General features: G+C 44.6%; 2 non-coding genes across 2 annotated transcripts; both read right to left on the reverse strand.

Moving 5' to 3' along the window:
• Window positions 1-2419: 2419 nt before the first annotated feature.
• LOC148146954 (signal recognition particle RNA) lies at window positions 2420-2717 on the reverse strand. The gene has a single exon (XR_015760325.1).
• Window positions 2718-8771: 6054 nt separating this feature from the next.
• On the reverse strand, window positions 8772-9069 carry LOC148146955 (signal recognition particle RNA). The gene has a single exon (XR_015760326.1).
• Between the last annotated feature and the right edge of the window lie 3015 nt (window positions 9070-12084).

A 12084-nucleotide genomic window follows, 5' to 3' on the forward strand; every position in this document is an offset into this window, starting at 1 on the left:
CTGATATCTGTCATACAATGGTAGTGTTTTCAGTGAACTTGTAAATGGCATTCGGATGAAATTGTGCCACACAGTCCCGAGTGTACAGGGAGTGCAGTAGGAGCTTGAGTACGTATTCTTGGGAGGCGCCGGTGTTGAGGCGCATCGCAGAGGAGGTGATGTTATCTTTCTTTACTGACTGCAGTCTATGGATCAAGAGGTTGAGGATCCTGTTGCAGATAGCAGACCCAAGACCTAGGTCTCAGAGTTTGGAGGTTAGTTTGGTTGGTATTATAATGTTGAAGGTGGAGCTGTAATCAATAAGTAGAAGCCTGACACAGGTATCTGTATTATTCAGATGTTCGTCGAATGAGTGCAGGATGAGAAAAATGGCATCTACCGTGGACCTGTTGCACTGGTAGGCAGATTGCAAGGGATTGAGGCAGGCTGGGGGTCTAGGGTTGATGTGATCCATGACTAACCTCTCAAAGGACTTTGTAACTATGGAAGTCAGAGGCATCAGGCGGTAGTCATTGAGACACATTGCATGTGCTTTCTTTGGTACCGGAATAATGGAAGCAGTTGGGGACTTCAGATTGTAACAACGAGGGGTTAAAGATGTCAGAAAGTTCTCTCGCTAGCTGGTCTGCACAGGATCTAAGTGCATGGCTGGGGACTCCATCCGGACAAGTTGCTTTCCTTGGGTTCACTCTCAAGAAGGCGATCTGACATCTGCAGCAGTGACTGGAGGAATATGAGGATCTGGGGTTGTTGGGGGCAGGTGGTATCATTCCACTGGCATTCTGTTTGAACGGATTGTAAAAAGATCAGGGAAGGCTGTGTTTTTCTCCGCTATTCTGTTCTGCTTCAATTTGCATCCTGTTATGCTGTGTAGGCCTTGTGACAGGCGATGGGTGTCCATTTGGTTAGTTTGGGTCTTTAACATAGTCCTGTACTGCCTCTTGGCATCTGTAATAGCCATGCAGAGGTTGTATCCAGAATTCTTATGAAAGTCTGAGTCATTCAATTTGAATGCCACCTGCCCGGTCTTCAGTAGGCAATGGATATCCCAGTTCATACAAGGTTTCTGGTTGATGAACGCACTGATTTTCTTCTTTGACACACAGCCGTCTATTCAAATGCCAATCACGTCTGTGACCGTGACAGCATACTTGGCTAGGATGACTGCTGAACTCTGAAATATGGTTCAGCCCAACGATTCCAAGCAGCGCCACAGAAGCCCTTCTGCAGCTTCAGACCAGCACTGTCCTACTTTCTGTGCTAGGTCCTCAAGTTTCAGATTCTGCTTATAAACTGGGAGCAGGAACACAGTGCTGTGATCTGATTTTCAAAAGTGTATTTGTGGTATGGAGTGGTAGGCATTGTTGGTGGTTCAGTAGCAATGGTTCAACATCTGTTGCGGAAGCTTCTATGTTACATGCTCTTGTGACTGTAAGGGAAGGCAGTCGCATGATTTTGTGTGATAGAACCCTTGAACAAATTACACCTCTGCTACTATATTGCTCCATTCCAGCAATGGCCAAGATATGTTTTCAATATTAGAGTGGGAAGCAGAAGACTGAATACCGGTGGCATTCAAGTGGCGTGCGAGAATCGCAGCAGAGAGGAACAGAGAACTTTCTTCTAACCGATCTGCCACTTGGACCACCGTCAGTTGTAAAGTGAGGCCAGTAAGGCCCCCGTTCTTGGAAATAACGTGCATCTCGGCTGCTATTATTTCTCGCTGTCTTGTCAAAGACCTCATACTCGGAAGTGAGGAGATGGAAAAATGGGCTGTTGGTCAACTTGATTGTGGCATCATGGAAATGCCAGTCTTGCTGCCTCTTTCTTTCTCTCTGGTAGCTACAGCATGAGAGAAGTTAGAATGAGAGTTCAAGTGTTGCACAGTTTTGCAGGAGAATCATTTGCCGAAGTGAATGAATGAATGGATGACGGAGAGGGGAAAGAGCCGGGAGGCAGCTTGAACGCTTGGTGGTTGCAATGGAAGTTTCGGCAATGTGAGCAATGGAGAATTCGGGCAGGAAAATGAAGAGAGTTTTGCGCTCTCTGCTGGCCGTGGCTGGTAGGATTGTGTAAAGTGGAGATTTTCTCAGAACAGTAGGTGCTGTGAACAGCAGGGAGCAGTAAAAGAGAAGTGAATATTGAGGAGAGGTAGAAAAGGGCAGTGTGGGAAGTGTGAGGTAATGACTGAGAGAGTGTGTTTGGGTGAGTGTGGAGGACTTGTAGAGAGATTCGGTTGTTGTAAAATGTGTGGATTTGTTGTTGACTTTGTAAAGATTGGTTATCGTGAGAGTGAATAAACGTGGCGGGCGTAGGGGGTGGAGGGAGTGAGTGGGGAAGGAAGGAAGCAGGATTGAGACATCGAGATTGTTTGCACTGATGGCAAAAGATGGGAATGCCGCAAGGTAAAGAATGGTGTAAAAGACTGCGTCTCACTGTATTGGTCAGGCTGCACTGCTGCATCCATTCACAGGTGCTATCCCACTACTGAGCAGTGCGGGGGCTTTGACCTGCTCCGTTTCCGACCTGGGCCGGTTCACCCCTCTGCAGCACACCTGGTACACCCGAGTTCCCCGAGGAGCACCATGTGGACACTGCCCTGAGTGTGGGCACCCGATCGACACAGACCACAACAGCCCAGAACTCCCAACCTCAAGTCATCCGGCAGCCTCAGCCTCCCAGCAGCGGGATTACAGGCGCGCGCCACAGCCCCCGGCGATCGCGTAGCGCTTCCCTCAGTTGCCTTCAGTTCAAACGGCAGCAACAGCTCCACTGCAGACATTGCTGCAAAGACAACAGGCGGACGCAGTTTCACAGAGAGTCATCGAGTCATGCAGTACGGAAACAAACCCTTCAGCCCAATCACTCTGTGCCGAACATAATCTCAAACTAAACTCGCCGTAGCTCACTGCTACTGGTCCAGATCCAAACTTTCCCTTTTCATGTACTTACCCAAATATCTTTTAAACATTGTAACGGTGCCCACATCCATCAGTTCCTCAGGAACTTCATTCCACTGGCTAACCCCCACCCTCTATGGAAAAAAAGATGCCCCTCATGTCTTTTTTAACTCTCGCACTTCTGCCCTTAAAATGTGCCCCCTCTCCTGAAATCCCCCATCCGAGGAAAAAGACAACTACTCTTCATCCTATCTATACCCTTCATTATTTTATTTTATAAACGTCCATAAGGTTTCCACTTGACCTGCTACTCTCCAGTGTAAAAGGTTCCAGCCTATCGCTTCACTTCACTTCAGCTCTGATGTAGATTCATCGAGATTCATAACACGAGCTTGCTTTCTCTCCATCGACCATTGTGATCTCCAACACTTTTTGTTTCCTGTTACAGATTCCAGCATCTGCAGTAATTTGTTCCTACCCAGTCTATCCAGCCTTTCTTTACAGCTCAAACTTTCCATACCTGGCAAAATCCAGTAAACCTCTTCTGAATTCCTCCAGCTTAAAAATATCCTTCCTATTACTTGGCAAACAGAACTGAACACTATATTCCAGAAGATGTCTCACCAACGTCCTGCCCAAACACAACGTGACTTTTCAACACCTATACTCAAAGGATTGAGCAATGAAGGCACAGCGTGCAAAATGTCTCTTGAACCACCCTGTCTATATGTGATGGAAACTTCAAGGAATGGTGTACCTGAACCCATTGGCCTCTCTCTTCTACCAACACTACTTGTGTATAAACACAACCAAGGCCCTACTTTTGGTTGTGCCCTATGTGTCCTACCCTTATTTGTTGAACCCAAATGCAATACCTTGCATTTATCCAGATTGAACACCATCTGCCATTTTTGAACCCATTGACCCATTTGAACAAGATCCCTTTGTAATCTTAGGAAACCTATTTCACTGGCTACTACGCTACCACTTTTGGTGCTGTCTGCAAGCTGACTAACCATGCCTTCTATATGCTCATCCAAATCATTCATATAGATGACAAACAAAAGATTTCCCAGAACCGATCCTTGTGGAACACTCTGGTGACAGGCCTTCAATCTGAAAGCAACCCTCAACCACTAGTCTCTTTCTCCTGCCATTAAGCCAATAATGCGTCCAATTGGCAAGCTCAATCTTGTGACCTAACTTTACTAATTAGTCTATAATGTGGAACCTTGTCAAAAGTTCTACTAAAGTCCAAGTAAACAATATCTACTGTTCTGCCTTCATCAATCGTTTTGGTAACTTCTTCAAAACTGCAAGCATGTTTGTGAGAAATTATTTTTCTCACACAAAGCCACGCTGACTATCCCGAATCAATTTATGTCTCTCTAAATGTCCATAAAGTTTATGTTTTAAAATCACCTCCATCAATCTACCCACAACCAAAGTCAGACAGGCCAATAGTTCCCGGCTTTCTCCTTACAACATTTCTTAAGCAAATCTAGGAAAAAATGTCTACTCCTATCTCTCCAAACCTTTGCTATTCATATATTTACCTAGGTGTCTTTTAAACTTTGCAATTGTGCTCAACATTCAGGATTTCCTCAGGAAGTTCATTCCACATGTGAATCACCTTCTGTGTAAAAATAAATTGCCCCTCATGTCTTTTTAAAATCTCCCTCCTCTCACCTTAAAAATATATCCCCTGTTCTTGAAATTCCCCCATCCTAGGTCTCACTCATGTCCTGTACAACCTCAAGATGACAGCACTCAAAGTATAGACAACCACATATGTCCCAGGCTATGCTTGTGCCTTTGTTGGTATTTGGAACATGGAAAAGATGAGAACTTCTCATTCCTGATGAAGGGCTTATGCCTGAATGTCAATTCTCCTGCTCCTCGGATGCTGCCTGACCAGCTGTGCATTTCCAGCATCACACTCTCAACTCAGTATGTGAAACATGCCTTGTTGTGTTTCTATTCCGAGACTACCAACAACTCTTTCTCTGATATATCGATGATGTCATACCTGTGCCCAATCCCTAATTATGACACTCACCAGCCAGTTGTTTGCCTTTTCACTTAAACCATCATGTTCCCATGCTAAAATTCCCATCCTGGGTGTGCTATAGTGTTGTATTAATGTTCAATGTGAACTGGAGGAACAACATCACATTTTCATGTCACATCTCCCTATGCTAGCCCTGAACATTGAGTCAACAAACTTCACAGCATGACATCTACCCCTCCAGTTGGTTTAGAAACTGACTCCTTCCTTCACCTCCATTGCTTTTTAAATAAAAAATGTATCGTGTTGTTTCACTCTCAACAGAATAGATTTTCTTTCTCTCTTTTGCACCTAGTATCTCCATGCATTTTACATTTCCATCTCACTTTTACTAACATTACCACTCTTTTTGTCTCCTGCTCTGAGCACCATTATCATTTATTCTACTTAATGTTTCTCCCCCTCTCTCAACAGCATAAAAATGTTTAAATTCCAAGACTGTTCAGTTCTGAAGAAAACATTTCAGACGCAAAATGTTAATGCTGTTTGTTTATCCATGTCATGTATGCAGCTGGACTTTGTCAGTTGCAAGTGGTGACAACAGCTCCACTGCAGTCACTGTGTAAGTCGAGCAGGCTGTTGCACTTGATTTGATGTGATTTATCGTTGTCACACATACCTAAGTGCAGTTGAAAGTTGTGTTTTGTGTACAGAATAAGCAGATCATAGGGTGATTGAACAGAGCAAGGCAGAGAAAGTTATGGCTGCAAGGAGAGGACAAAAAGAGATCGCCATTAGATTTGAAATTTGAGAGACCCATTCGACAGACGAATAACAGCGGGTAAAAATTTGTTCTGGAACCCACTGGTATGTGGGTTTAAGCTTTTGTATCTTCTGCGTGATGGAAGAGGTTGGAAGAGATTAATACCAGGATTGGAGGTGTCACTGTTGACGCTAGCTGCCATTCCGGAACTACAGTATACGTAGAGGGAGTCCATGGCTTGTGTGATTGTCTGGGCTGTTCACATAACTTTCTGTAGGTTCTTATGGCCATGGGTAGAGCAATTACTGTACCAGCCATGATGTAGCTGGGTAGAATGCTTTCTATGATGCATCTATAAGAGTTAGTGAGGGTCCTTACAGACATGCTGAATTTCATAAGCGTTCAGAGGAAGAAGAGGCATTGTTGTGCCTTCTTGATTATCACACCTCTGTGGGAGGTTCAGTGCAGGTTGCTGGTTATCATCACTCCAAGGAATTTGACGCTATCGACCCTCACCACCTCAGCTCCATTGATGTAAGTAGGGTCATGTTGTTCTTCTTTCTTCCGGAGGTCGATGATCAAGCTCCTTAGTTTTGCCCACCACTTTGGAGGAGAGATTGTTATCTTTGCATCATAAGATCAAGCATCCTATCTTCTTTCTGTATGCTAACTCATGGTTGTCTGATATCTGTCATACAATGGTAGTGTTTTCAGTGAACTTGTAAATGGCATTCGGATGAAATTGTGCCACACAGTCCCGAGTGTACAGGGAGTGCAGTAGGAGCTTGAGTACGTATTCTTGGGAGGCGCCGGTGTTGAGGCGCATCGCAGAGGAGGTGATGTTATCTTTCTTTACTGACTGCAGTCTATGGATCAAGAGGTTGAGGATCCTGTTGCAGATAGCAGACCCAAGACCTAGGTCTCAGAGTTTGGAGGTTAGTTTGGTTGGTATTATAATGTTGAAGGTGGAGCTGTAATCAATAAGTAGAAGCCTGATACAGGTATCTGTATTATTCAGATGTTCGTCGAATGAGTGCAGGATGAGAAAAATGGCATCTACCGTGGACCTGTTGCACTGGTAGGCAGATTGCAAGGGATTGAGGCAGGCTGGGGGTCTAGGGTTGATGTGATCCATGACTAACCTCTCAAAGGACTTTGTAACTATGGAAGTCAGAGGCATCAGGCGGTAGTCATTGAGACACATTGCATGTGCTTTCTTTGGTACCGGAATAATGGAAGCAGTTGGGGACTTCAGATTGTAACAACGAGGGGTTAAAGATGTCAGAAAGTTCTCTCGCTAGCTGGTCTGCACAGGATCTAAGTGCATGGCTGGGGACTCCATCCGGACAAGTTGCTTTCCTTGGGTTCACTCTCAAGAAGGCGATCTGACATCTGCAGCAGTGACTGGAGGAATATGAGGATCTGGGGTTGTTGGGGGCAGGTGGTATCATTCCACTGGCATTCTGTTTGAACGGATTGTAAAAAGATCAGGGAAGGCTGTGTTTTTCTCCGCTATTCTGTTCTGCTTCAATTTGCATCCTGTTATGCTGTGTAGGCCTTGTGACAGGCGATGGGTGTCCATTTGGTTAGTTTGGGTCTCTAACGTAGTCCTGTACTGCCTCTTGGCATCTGTAATAGCCTTGCAGAGGTTGTATCCAGAATTCTTATGAAAGTCTGAGTCATTCAATTTGAATGCCACCTGCCCGGTCTTCAGTAGGCAATGGATATCCCAGTTCATACAAGGTTTCTGGTTGATGAACGCACTGATTTTCTTCTTTGACACACAGCCGTCTATACAAATGCCAATCACGTCTGTGACCGTGACAGCATACTTGGCTAGGATGACTGCTGAACTCTGAAATATGGTTCAGCCCAACGATTCCAAGCAGCGCCACAGAAGCCCTTCTGCAGCTTCAGACCAGCACTGTCCTACTTTCTGTGCTATGTCCTCAAGTTTCAGATTCTGCTTATAAACTGGGAGCAGGAACACAGTGCTGTGATCTGATTTTCAAAAGTGTATTTGTGGTATGGAGTGGTAGGCATTGTTGGTGGTTCAGTAGCAATGGTTCAACATCTGTTGCGGAAGCTTCTATGTTACATGCTCTTGTGACTGTAAGGGAAGGCAGTCGCATGATTTTGTGTGATAGAACCCTTGAACAAATTACACCTCTGCTACTATATTACTCCATTCCAGCAATGGCCAAGATATGTTTTCAATATTAGAGTGGGAAGCAGAAGACTGAATACCGGTGGCATTCAAGTGGCGTGCGAGAATCGCAGCAGAGAGGAACAGAGAACTTTCTTCTAACCGATCTGCCACTTGGACCACCGCCAGTTGTAAAGTGAGGCCAGTAAGGCCCCCGTTCTTGGAAATAACGTGCATCTCGGCTGCTATTATTTCTCGCTGTCTTGTCAAAGACCTCATACTCGGAAGTGAGGAGATGGAAAAATGGGCTGTTGGTCAACTTGATTGTGGCATCATGGAAATGCCAGTCTTGCTGCCTCTTTCTTTCTCTCTGGTAGCTACAGCATGAGAGAAGTTAGAATGAGAGTTCAAGTGTTGCACAGTTTTGCAGGAGAATCATTTGCCGAAGTGAATGAATGAATGGATGACGGAGAGGGGAAAGAGCCGGGAGGCAGCTTGAACGCTTGGTGGTTGCAATGGAAGTTTCGGCAATGTGAGCAATGGAGAATTCGGGCAGGAAAATGAAGAGAGTTTTGCGCTCTCTGCTGGCCGTGGCTGGTAGGATTGTGTAAAGTGGAGATTTTCTCAGAACAGTAGGTGCTGTGAACAGCAGGGAGCAGTAAAAGAGAAGTGAATATTGAGGAGAGGTAGAAAAGGGCAGTGTGGGAAGTGTGAGGTAATGACTGAGAGAGTGTGTTTGGGTGAGTGTGGAGGACTTGTAGAGAGATTCGGTTGTTGTAAAATGTGTGGATTTGTTGTTGACTTTGTAAAGATTGGTTATCGTGAGAGTGAATAAACGTGGCGGGCGTAGGGGGTGGAGGGAGTGAGTGGGGAAGGAAGGAAGCAGGATTGAGACATCGAGATTGTTTGCACTGATGGCAAAAGATGGGAATGCCGCAAGGTAAAGAATGGTGTAAAAGACTGCGTCTCACTGTATTGGTCAGGCTGCACTGCTGCATCCATTCACAGGTGCTATCCCACTACTGAGCAGTGCGGGGGCTTTGACCTGCTCCGTTTCCGACCTGGGCCGGTTCACCCCTCTGCAGCACACCTGGTACACCCGAGTTCCCCGAGGAGCACCATGTGGACACTGCCCTGAGTGTGGGCACCCGATCGACACAGACCACAACAGCCCAGAACTCCCAACCTCAAGTCATCCGGCAGCCTCAGCCTCCCAGCAGCGGGATTACAGGCGCGCGCCACAGCCCCCGGCGATCGCGTAGCGCTTCCCTCAGTTGCCTTCAGTTCAAACGGCAGCAACAGCTCCACTGCAGACATTGCTGCAAAGACAACAGGCGGACGCAGTTTCACAGAGAGTCATCGAGTCATGCAGTACGGAAACAAACCCTTCAGCCCAATCACTCTGTGCCGAACATAATCTCAAACTAAACTCGCCGTAGCTCACTGCTACTGGTCCAGATCCAAACTTTCCCTTTTCATGTACTTACCCAAATATCTTTTAAACATTGTAACGGTGCCCACATCCATCAGTTCCTCAGGAACTTCATTCCACTGGCTAACCCCCACCCTCTATGGAAAAAAAGATGCCCCTCATGTCTTTTTTAACTCTCGCACTTCTGCCCTTAAAATGTGCCCCCTCTCCTGAAATCCCCCATCCGAGGAAAAAGACAACTACTCTTCATCCTATCTATACCCTTCATTATTTTATTTTATAAACGTCCATAAGGTTTCCACTTGACCTGCTACTCTCCAGTGTAAAAGGTTCCAGCCTATCGCTTCACTTCACTTCAGCTCTGATGTAGATTCATCGAGATTCATAACACGAGCTTGCTTTCTCTCCATCGACCATTGTGATCTCCAACACTTTTTGTTTCCTGTTACAGATTCCAGCATCTGCAGTAATTTGTTCCTACTCAGTCTATCCAGCCTTTCTTTACAGCTCAAACTTTCCATACCTGGCAAAATCCAGTAAACCTCTTCTGAATTCCTCCAGCTTAAAAATATCCTTCCTATTACTTGGCAAACAGAACTGAACACTATATTCCAGAAGATGTCTCACCAATGTCCTGCCCAAACACAACGTGACTTTTCAACGCCTATACTCAAAGGATTGAGCAATGAAGGCACAGCGTGCAAAATGTCTCTTGAACCGCCCTGTCTATATGTGATGGAAACTTCAAGGAATGGTGTACCTGAACCCATTGGCCTCTCTGTTCTACCAACACTACTTGTGTATAAACACAACCAAGGCCCTACTTTTGGTTGTGCCCTATGTGTCCTACCCTTATTTGTTGAACCCAAATGCAATACCTTGCAATTATCCAGATTGAACACCATCTGCCATTTTTGAACCCATTGACCCATTTGAACAAGATCCCTTTGTAATCTTAGGAAACCTATTTCACTGGCTACTACGCTACCACTTTTGGTGCTGTCTGCAAGCTGACTAACCATGCCTTCTATATGCTCATCCAAATCATTCATATAGATAACAAACAAAAGATTTCCCAGAACCGATCCTTGTGGAACACTCTGGTGACAGGCCTTCAATCTGAAAGCAACCCTCAACCACTAGTCTCTTTCTCCTGCCATTAAGCCAATAATGCGTCCAATTGGCAAGCTCAATCTTGTGACCTAACTTTACTAATTAGTCTATAATGTGGAACCTTGTCAAAAGTTCTACTAAAGTCCAAGTAAACAATATCTACTGTTCTGCCTTCATCAATCGTTTTGGTAACTTCTTCAAAACTGCAAGCATGTTTGTGAGAAATTATTTTTCTCACACAAAGCCACGCTGACTATCCCGAATCAATTTATGTCTCTCTAAATGTCCATAAAGTTTATGTTTTAAAATCCATCAATCTACCCACAACCAAAGTCAGACAGGCCAATAGTTCCCGGCTTTCTCCTTACAACATTTCTTAAGCAAATCTAGGAAAAAATGTCTACTCCTATCTCTCCAAACCTTTGCTATTCATATATTTACCTAGGTGTCTTTTAAACTTTGCAATTGTGCTCAACATTCAGGATTTCCTCAGGAAGTTCATTCCACATGTGAATCACCTTCTGTGTAAAAATAAATTGCCCCTCATGTCTTTTTAAAATCTCCCTCCTCTCACCTTAAAAATACATCCCCTGTTCTTGAAATTCCCCCATTCTAGGTCTCACTCATGTCCTGTACAACCTCAAGATGACAACACTCAAAGTATAGACAACCACATATGTCCCAGGCTATGCTTGTGCCTTTGTTGGTATTTGGAACATGGAAAAGATGAGAACTTCTCATTCCTGATGAAGGGCTTATGCCTGAATGTCAATTCTCCTGCTCCTCGGATGCTGCCTGACCAGCTGTGCATTTCCAGCATCACACTCTCAACTCAGTATGTGAAACATGCCTTGTTGTGTTTCTATTCCGAGACTACCAACAACTCTTTCTCTGATATATCGATGATGTCATACCTGTGCCCAATCCCTAATTATGACACTCACCAGCCAGTTGTTTGCCTTTTCACTTAAACCATCATGTTCCCATGCTAAAATTCCCATCCTGGGTGTGCTATAGTGTTGTATTAATGTTCAATGTGAACTGGAGGAACAACATCACATTTTCATGTCACATCTCCCTATGCTAGCCCTGAACATTGAGTCAACAAACTTCACAGCATGACATCTACCCCTCCAGTTGGTTTAGAAACTGACTCCTTCCTTCACCTCCATTGCTTTTTTAAAAAAAAATGTATCGTGTTGTTTCACTCTCAACAGAATAGATTTTCTTTCTCTCTTTTGCACCTAGTATCTCCATGCATTTTACATTTCCATCTCACTTTTACTAACATTACCACTCTTTTTGTCTCCTGCTCTGAGCACCATTACCATTTATTCTACTTAATGTTTCTCCCCCTCTCTCAACAGCATAAAAATGTTTAAATTCCAAGACTGTTCAGTTCTGAAGAAAACATTTCAGACGCAAAATGTTAATGCTGTTTGTTTATCCATGTCATGTATGCAGCTGGACTTTGTCAGTTGCAAGTGGTGACAACAGCTCCACTGCAGTCACTGTGTAAGTCGAGCAGGCTGTTGCACTTGATTTGATGTGATTTATCGTTGTCACACATACCTAAGTGCAGTTGAAAGTTGTGTTTTGTGTACAGAATAAGCAGATCATAGGGTGATTGAACAGAGCAAGGCAGAGAAAGTTATGGCTGCAAGGAGAGGACAAAAAGAGATCGCCATTAGATTTGAAATTTGAGAGACCCATTCGACAGAC

The sequence above is a fragment of the Chiloscyllium plagiosum genome, unplaced genomic scaffold (assembly GCF_037043375.1).
Source record: "Chiloscyllium plagiosum isolate Xiang-an unplaced genomic scaffold, Cpla_swu_hap1 HiC_scaffold_18, whole genome shotgun sequence".
In the NCBI taxonomy this organism is placed as follows: Eukaryota; Metazoa; Chordata; class Chondrichthyes; order Orectolobiformes; family Hemiscylliidae; genus Chiloscyllium; species Chiloscyllium plagiosum.